Genomic DNA, 10,336 nt, shown 5'->3' on the forward strand with positions numbered 1-10,336 from the left:
AAAAAAAAAGAATAGAGAACCATGAACTGGACCCACAAATGTATGTCCAATTAATCTTTGACAAAGCAGGAAAGAGTATCCAATGGAAAAAGACAGCCTCTTCAACAGGTGGTGCTGGGAGAACTGGACAGCAACATGCAGAAGAATGAAACTAGACCACTTACACCATATACAAAAGTAAACTCAAAAAATGGATGAATAACCTGAATGTTATACATGAAACCATCAAAACCCTAGAGGAGAAAGCAGAAAATAGTCTCCTTGATCTCAACCGCAGCAATTTCCTACTCGACACATCTTTAAAGGCAAGGGAATCAAGAACAAAAATGAACTATTGGGACCTCTTCAACATACACAGTTTTTTATGTACATTTTACATTCTCAAGAACATCCTTTTGGAATATAGATAAGTACAACCATGTATGTGGATATTTGAAACAGTTGGGGTTAAACTGCCTGTTGAAGGCATTCAAAGACATGAGAGAGGCAGAAATAAAAACCTTGAAAGGTGTAAGCACGTTTAAGTGACCCAATATGAATAGCCGTCTCTTTGTTTTTTAGAAAAAGAGAGGATATATCATTAATATTTCTCCTAAGTAAATAAAGACTTTAGAATTTGTATCCTCAAAATGCAGACAATTGCATGGTTTTGTTTTGTTCTGTGTTTTTGCTAAAATGAATCCTGTTTCAGTCTGTCTCACTAGCTTTTTCTCCCTTTCTCTTTCTTTGTAAAAGAACCACACATACACATTCCTTTGAAAGATATAGTTTCTGTCTCCCATGTGCCAGAATAAATCTCTAGTTTGGAGAAATATTTTAGTACTGAATTTAAGTTTTGCTGTATCAATCAGGTCTGCTCCTCTGACCTATGCTAAATAACACAACAATGACCTGAACGCAAAGTTCCAAAACCTGTAGAAATTTCTCCTGTCTATAACTTACTGTCACTGACATTTTGATGCTGATATATTGTAGGTGAAATCCACAAATGCTATCCAAAATTTCATGCATTTGGATTTGTCAGTTTAATTCAAGCATCACCTTAGTTAAAACTCAACTGACTATATTTATGCAGAAAGAAAGGGGGAGGACAGGGGCAAAAGGCATTTTCATTTTTCCATGAATATTATCAGAGCTTTGCAGTATTATAATCAGTGTGTGCAGAATAGTGCAACTCCAAACAGTAACCTGGAGTTGCAGTCTGGCAAAATAAGCCCTTCAAAGCTCATGAGTTTACTATTACTCACCTGGTAGATTCACCCCATCACAAAGCTGAGTGAATACATTTTTATGTAACAAGCTTCACGGTGATATGGAAAGCTCTTAAAAATAAACTATTTAAGTTTCTAAATCAGGAGTATGCATTATGTGGTGAAATCTGAAATATGCCAATAATTCTGCAGTAATTATAATCACTTTCACATTTTAAAGCAAAACATGTAAAAGTACATTTCTTTCATCGTACTAAAGCACACACACACACATACACACACACACACACACACACACACACACACATCAAAATCAGCATTCTGGCTTTAGTTTGAAAGAACTGAACTTAAACCAGCAGTCAGAGAGTGCTCTGTACTTTGCAAGTGTTGTCATCAATTATAAATCCTAATCCAGCCCTTGATAGGCAGATGAAGAAGAAATTGAATTTTTCAGGTATTTTGGTATAATGAAACACATAATGTAAGAAATGTGAGCATGTACAAATATTTTCATATATATACATACATATATATATGTATACATATATATGTATGTATATATATATATGTATAGGATCTCCTTTATTTTAGTATGCAGTTTTGTCGAAGAAAAATACAGTACATCCATCAAAAGTAGTAAAAGGGTGTTAAAAATAAGTGTGTGGACCTATGACATCATTGGACACATTGAATAGTACTGGAGTTATTACATGCCTAAGAACTTTAATAAGCAATCCAGCTACAGGTCCAGTTTAGAAGAGTAAATTGAAGTAAAGAGTTGCTCCTTTTACTTCCAGGCAGTGTGTGTTTTAGTGGACACTCGAATGAAGACTTAACCTGATTTGGTCAAACTCTGAAAAGTCCAGTGCTATGACACCAACAAGAGTGTCCAAGTTTGCAGCAGAATGTAATCGAGTGAACCGTTATTCCAAATGTCCTTTAAGCTTTACCTAATTTTGACCAAAATGCGAGTAAAACAACCCAAGAAGAAGAGACTATTGTTTTCCAGATTAATACTGGCTTTTATTTGAAACTTCATTGTCATTAATAAAAATTAAGCTTCTTCTCAACAGACTATGGATTTTCCTTTTTGGAAGAGGTATCTTCTGAGCTCTCATCTGTTAAACAGCAGTTCGTCTTTGGAATCTCACCACTAGTTCTACAGTGTTTAGGGAAATGAATAATTTGCTTCAGGAGAAAAAATGTTTCTTATCCTGTTATGAAGTGAGCTTGAGCTTTGTTCTCCATAACCCAGATTCCCATGAAAACAGCAACAGAAACCTTGCCTTAAGTCTCAGGATCATATGAAGTAATCATATAAAATGAACTCAGGTTTCTGGTGGAGGTTTTCAGGTGCAATTTAATGTTTTAGCTTCAAAATTCTCTTACAAAACTTATCATTACAATCCTCACAAAGGATATCTATAGATAGTATTTCTTATGTCAGATCCACTCAAATAGAAAAACATAGTTTTCCCATTGGAACAAGCAGCCAAGAGAGTGATAAAAAATCAGTTTGTAGGGACTTTGACACCAAGTACAGTCCAGGAAATTACTCCAAATCTCACTATTGTAATGGACTCTAAATTTTCAGCAAACAAAAACCACACTGAACCAGCCAATTGGTGATAAATTTAAAATACCAAAAGATTATTTCAGAGAAAAAGATTGCAGCCATGTAACAACATATTTCTAAGATCAATGGGACATAGCTGTCTTACCAGAATAGGATACACTTCTGGAAAATAAAGTAATGATCCTAGAAGGTGGAACAGAGAGTCCTTTTAATATCTTCCTCCTACTTTATCGTAGAGAACTGGGATGAGAATTAAATGTTGTAGGTCTACTGGAGGTTTTAAGATGGAAGCTAAAATATTGCATTTATAATTCAAGTCTTCCTGACTTTCAAATTTTTTGAATTTATGAAAAATGCATGCATTTATATCCACTCAGTATATTATATTTATAGCTTATGTATTTGAGAAATCCTCATTACAATAGTTTGTATGTTTGTATATTATGCATGCACAATACAGAAGCATTAACACATGAAAACAAAATACATCCTGGTTATTGAGCACAAGTAAAATAAACATTGATAGACTCTGTAACAGGTCAATAAACTAAGGCTTTAGCAGTTACAAGAGCAAAGAGATTCCAATACCAAGGATACTTTGGGGGAAATACCATGCTTTTCCTTTAAATTTTCAATCACATGAAGATGAGGGTGTTCTTGTTTGTCCAATCTTTTCTACAAAAGCTCTTTTAAAGAAAGGTGACATTTGGAAAAGCTAAAGGGCTATCTATGCCTTTACAAATAAAAACAAACATGTAAGATTTTTTTCCCAGAAGTTTATAGGGAGTCATTTGTGTAGATTACCCAAAATAAGTTAATTCCATACAGTAACAAATAAAGCAAGTGAGCCCTTACATACTAGACATTCTATTTAATACTTCATTCATTCATGCTACAAATATGATTTGTTCAATATTTATTTATCTTATCGGGTAGTCTTTCTGACAGTAGGGATAGAGAGTAAAAATAAACATGAGTCTGTCTCAAAGAAGCTCAGTCTTGTGGATGATAGAAACTAGAGGCATGATTTGCCTTATTCATTCCAAACTGATAAAATTAAGGCTTTTGGGGTTCAGATTTCCCCTGGATATTTCAAAGTAGAATCATGGATCATTGACCATACCTTTAGAGATTCATTAATAGCAAAATGCTCTCAATACTTGATTTTGAAATTTGAAGAAAAATAATGAGCCCCATAAAAACTGAGTAAATTTTCTCAACTAAAGAGCAACCACTGCCAGCTATGATCCATCTAATCACCAGGATTACAGGAATTCCCAAGAGAAAGAGTAAGTTTGTTTTAAGTGGTATTTCACTACATTAGAATTGCTAGAAGTCCTATTAGGTTCTTTTTTTTCTTTTTTCTAAAATACATAGTTTATTGTCAGATTGGTTTCCATATAACACCCAGTGCTTCCCCACAAGTGCACTCCTCCATGACCATCGCCCCCCTTCCCCTTCCCCCCTCCCCATTCAGCCCTCAGTTCCTTTTCTGTATTCAAGAGTCTCTCATGATTTGCCTACCTCCCTCTCCCTAACTCTTTTCCCCCCTCCCCATGGTCCTCTGTTAGAAGACATGAATAGACACTTCTCCAAAGAGGACATCCAGATGGCCAACAGACACATGAAACGATGCTCAACATCACTTATCATCAGGGAAAGGCCAATCAAAACAACACTGAGATACCACCTCATGTCAGTCAGAGTGGCTAAAATGAACAAATCAAGAGACTATAGATGTTGGCGAGGATGTGGAGAAATGGGAACCCTCCTACACTCTTGGTGGGGATGTAAACTGGTACAACCTCTCTGGAAAACAGTGTGAAGGTTCCTCAAAAAACTATCCGTAGAACTCCCCTATGACCCAGCAATAGCACTGCTGGGGATTTACCAAAGGGATACAGAAGTTCTGATGCAGAGGAGCACATGTACCCCAATGTTCATAGCGGCACTTTCAATGATAGCCAAATCATGGAAAGAACCTAAAAGTCCATCAACTGATGAATGGATCAAGAAGATGTGGTTTATATATACAATGGAACACTACATGGCAATGACAAAAAATGAAATCTGGCCATTTGTAACAAAGTGGATGGACCTCGAGGGTGTCATGCTAAACAAAATAAGTTAGGCAGAGAAGGACAGTCCTGTGAGGTTCTTTACAGAGCTATTTTCTCCATACAGAGGTATTTGATATGCCTTTGCTCAAATAGGTTTATTTCCTATTTGAACCCTCTGGGTAGTGATATCAGTTGCAAAGAATATAGAAATTCAACCACAGGTTGTTTTTTAATGCAATTTCAGTTTTTCCAACCTGTTGTGTACTGCATGTGGTTACACATTTGGAGAAACACTGTCACTGAATGAAGTGTTATAGAGCCTTTACAAAGTGCTTATCTGATACTATTCAAAAATTGGAAGCTTCACTTAGTTGTATCAGATAAGAGCAATGTAACCTGCCCATAGTGGCACATTTCTTTTGTAGAGGATGTACAAGACTTTCATTGTAGGGAGTTATGGAAAAAAAATTTGTTTTTCTGCTAAAAGGCTCTTACCATACAAACTTCCATTTGCCAAAGCAATGTTGGTGCATGAAGAGTTGTATTATAATATTTAAACCAAGTACATTGGCATTTAAAAATGTAAAACAAAAGCTTAATGTTCCTTTGAAGATAGTACCAGGTTTAAAAAAATTAAAGAGGTTAAACATAGTGAAGTGTTTCCTGCCTTGGGCGGCAGATGATGTTACCAGCTAAGAGTTAAAAAGCTATCATATTCATTTTATCTAGAAAATGGTGTCAGATTCAGTGTAGGTATTTAAGGATAAATTATAATTTATGAATTAATCAAGTTTTGATGAATTCACTCTGTTACTAAATGATGGTGGCTGTTTTCTGCTACTGTTTTATTTTCTACTCCCTCCCCTTGCTTCTTTTTTGTTTAATCCCAGGGCCAGCACTGATATTCAGCTGGCACACCTCTATGTCATCATATGGGTGGTTATAATATCAAAATACCTCATACCAGTTGACAAGTGGCTGCTGCTCTGCACCACGAAAGTGTCATCTCACTACGGCAAGGTCTCTATACCCTCCTTCCACAGCTCACATTCTCCAAAGGACTCTGTAAGTAAAGGAGAAGGGCCTGGAAAGTTAGAGTTGGAGGTGCTACTCGAGGATCCTTTCCAAGTGCTATTTCTGGCTTCTATTCTGATGAGTTGGTGTCTGTGTTTTCCCAGTTGCTAAGTATTTTTGAGCTTCTCTTTTTCCTACCTCTCCATATTTAAAAGTTGTTGATCCAGAGATAGCACCAAACAATACTTATTTTCAGTGGTTCCATCTGACCTTTCAGTAATTTCCCCTGCCTCCCAGCTCTCCTGCCCTAATTACACCATTCCACCTTGAAAATTATATCTGTCCTATGCTCAAATATCTGACGCTTTTACTTGGATTGTAGTGATATTGGTTGATAATGTTTGAACGTGTTGCTCTTAAGACTTAATTTTAGAAAATATCTCATGGAAAAGCAATAAAGTAATAATAATAACTATGCCCAAATAAATGCTTACATTTACTGAAGGTCAAGCAATATATAGTTGCTTTAGATGTACTAAATTTAATCCTTATGGTCCACAGTTTACGTATAAGCGAATTGAGTCTCATGGGCCTGAGTTAGCTGCCTAGAATCTTAATGTTAGTGAGAACGAAAGCTAGGATTCAAGATCAGGTCTATCTTTCTGCAACTCATGCTTATATGTCACCATGAAACATAATAGAATTTGGGATTAAGTAGGAATATGGGGGATAAAGGCATTTTAGTTTTGGGGACTGAGAGGGAGGCAGTAATTCAAGTAATTCTACACCTTAAGTTAGATCATTAAGAGGATGGCTCCTCTGCCTCTATCCAAGATCACATCTGAAGTTGAATTGGAATCCACACATTTAAAGAAAGAAAAGCGTTTGGTACTTAGTAACAAAATTATACAATCATAGCTTTGAAATATACCTCATATACACTCTAAACTCTGACAAAATTGACCATAACAGATATTTTTAACAACTTCTTTCCTTCTTTTTTTTAAATTATAGTTTTTGCTTAGTGTTACATTAGTTCCAAGTGTACAACCTAGTAATTCAACAACTCTATACAATATGCTATACTCACAAGTATAGCTATCATCTGTCACCATACAATGTTATAGTACTATCAATTATATTCCCTATTATGTATCTTTCATCTCCCTGACTTATACATTTCACAACTGGAAGCCTGTACCTCCTATTTCATTTCATCCATTTTGCCCATTCCCCTACTCCCCTCCCTTCTGGCAAACATTACTTTGTTTTCTGTATTTATGGATCTGTCTCAGACACAGAAACAGACCCTTAAGTTGTTTGTTTTTTAGATTCCACATATAAAGTGAAATCATAGGGCATTTATCTTTCTCTTTCTGTCTTATTTCATTTAACATAATACCCTCTAGGTCCATCCATGTCACTCCCCTATGATCCAGCAATAGCACTGCTAGTGATTTGCCCAAAGGATAGAGAAGTGCTGATTCATAGAAACACATGTACCCCAATGTTCATAGTGGCACTTTCTACAATAGTCAAATCATGGAAAGAGCCTAAATGTCCATCACTTGATGAATGCATCAAGAAGATGTGGTGTATATATATATATATATATATATATATATATATATATATACACAATGGAGTACTACATGGCAATGAGAAAAAATGAAATCTGGCCATTTGTAGGAAGGTGGATGGACCTCGAGGGTGTCATACTAAGAGAAATAAGTCAGGCAGAGAAGGACAGATACCATATGTTTGCACTCATAGGTTTGTCAGGAGAAACCTAACAGAGGACCATGGGGAGGGGAAGGGGGAAAGAGAGTTGTGGAGAGAGAGAGGGATGCAAAACATGAGAGACTATTGAATACGGAAAATGAACCGAGGGCTGAAGGGAGAGGGAGAAGGGGAAGGGAGGTGGTGGTAAAGGAGGAAGGCACTGGTGGAAAGAGCGCTGGGTGTTATATGGAAACCAATTTGACAATAAACTATTTAAAAAAAAAAAGAAAGTGTCCAAACAGAGCAGATATATTGAATCATTTGGAGTCATTGCATTGACAGCGGTATGGGAGCCAGCCTAGAACTGAAAAGTATCTTTAAGATCTCTTTATGGTTCATTGCATTTCAAGTCACATCCACTAACTACTTTGTACAAAAAGTGTTTATTATTAGACTGGAATGTAATAGCCTCTGAAATTTACTTAAACTGAACTTGGAGAAAAAATTTTCACCACCATAATTGGTGTCAGAGATTTGGACAAACACAAAAATGGCTTGGGAATTTCAAAAACTAAACTATGAGAACTTGATTTTGTGGTCCAACAAAGTGCTCAGATATTTGTAGCTCCAGTTTTACCTTCATCAGCTAAAAGAAAGGCTCTCATGTCATTTGAATCCTATGTTTATGGAGCCCTGTAATTTGATCTTATGACTTTACAAAGTTGGCTACCTGTCAGTGGAGAGGAATGCCTGTAATATGTACAACAAATGGAGCCATAACTGTTAAGAGACTATTAGAAGTGATAGCAGGTATCAGATTTCAAACATAACTCACTAGTGGAAAGCTCATGACTGACCAAGAAGATGATCATCAAAAATTTGAGGAGCTGTGTCCTTTGAACTACTTGTTTTTATCATACAGCAGTCGTATTTTTATATATGGGCAGCTCAAACTGACTGCCAGTGGGGACTACCTTATGGCTTCTTGGCCCTCCTTCTGCTTAACTTCCAACTTAGCTTTAGCCATTGCTTGTAAATTTACATGTTATGGTTGTGTTAATTGGACCAATGAAAACTTTCCATTCAAGTATAGTGTTGATTTAAAAAATTGGTTTTGGGGCGCCTGGGTGGCTCAGGCATTTGAGTGTCTGACCTTGTCTCAGGTCATGATCTCACAGTCCGTGGGTTCTAGCCCCACGTTGGGCTCTGTGCTGACAGGTCAAAGCCTGTAATCTGCTTCAGATTCTGTGTGTGTTTCTCTCTCTCTCTCTGTCCCTCCTCCACTCACTCTCTGTCTCTCACAATAAAATAAAGACATAATTTTTTTTAAAAATTGGTTTTGTTGGAGAAATAAAAAAAAACCATGATACAAATGATTAAAACTGCAAAAGCAGTTATAGTAGGAACTACTTGCCAAACTGAGGAATAAGAGAGTAGAGAGATAACACCCACTTCCCTACCTCTTCGTAGGAACACTGACATGATGGTCACCTACAATGGCAAATTGCCCAACCTTATTTATTAGCAAATATTAAGAGACAAACTGATTAAACTTAAGTTTGATGCCTGCTTAGCTGGTAAGTGGGGAGTCGCTGGTGCTCTCAATAGAAATAGCAGTCTTAAGAGGACAAGGACCTCTATGATAATGAATGGATTCCTGTCATTGATCATATCACAGAAAGGCATGGTCCAAGTATTTATCGTGATGACATAGCTTTACAAGTCAGTGAATCAGTGTAAGATGACACACTTATGGGATCAGAGGACTTCCTCACCTATCTGGAAGATTTGCCTCCTCTCAAGTTACAATATTCTGCTTCTTCTGGTTTGATGGACCTTATCTTATTTAAATGACTGAAAGACCCCTGAGACTGGTAACAAGCAATATGAGTAGTAGTAAATTTTCTTAATTCTTGTTATCAAGGTCTGTTTTCTTGAGAGATAATTAAATGTACATTTGCTTCTGCTCCTTTAGTACAGGTTGTACTAAGTACTATTTGGAATCATTTTAAATATTTTGAGGAAGATTGCTGCCAAAAGTTTACTGTGTGAAGTGATCTGTATTCTGTGCATGAGAATGAAGAGCATTTGTCAATTTCTGATCTTAATCAAGAAATGACTGAGAGGTATGGTGTACCAAGACTCCATTATGAATGTCATCATTCAGTGATTGCACACCGACATTGCTTCAGGTCAGTATCATGTTGGTCAAACTTTCCTGAGTGGACTGGAGTGGATGCAAACTTTTTGGAGACTGTTAATACAGGTAGGTACTTGGTTAAAAAGAGAAAAGGGAAATAATTGGCATGACTGCTATTACCTGCTATTATAAACAAAAACATATTTTACAGGAAAATCCACATTTATCTTTGAAGACTAAAAGATGAGAAACTGATAACGTGCCTATTGCTAAGCCAAAACCAGTTCCTATATCAAATATGCCTCCTCATGGTCATAAGAATTCTAATACTGTACTTGTTGGCATAGGGGTTCATATGCACCCAAAAAGACCAGGTCCCATAAACAATGTAACTTGTGGGCCAGCTTGGTGATAGCAGAGGTCTTCTGCATATTACTTCATAACCTGATATCTCAGGTAGCTATCTCATTTCAAAACTTCTGGGATTATCTAGGGTGAAATGATAGCTGCCCATGCAATAAAATATAAGAAGTATCATTAAAAGCTTTCTATTTTCTTTTTCCAATTTGAAATTTCATGTTTGCGATTTATTCCTTTAGAAATGAGTCACTGT

The sequence above is a fragment of the Suricata suricatta genome, chromosome X (assembly GCF_006229205.1).
Source record: "Suricata suricatta isolate VVHF042 chromosome X, meerkat_22Aug2017_6uvM2_HiC, whole genome shotgun sequence".
Taxonomy (NCBI): Eukaryota; Metazoa; Chordata; class Mammalia; order Carnivora; family Herpestidae; genus Suricata; species Suricata suricatta.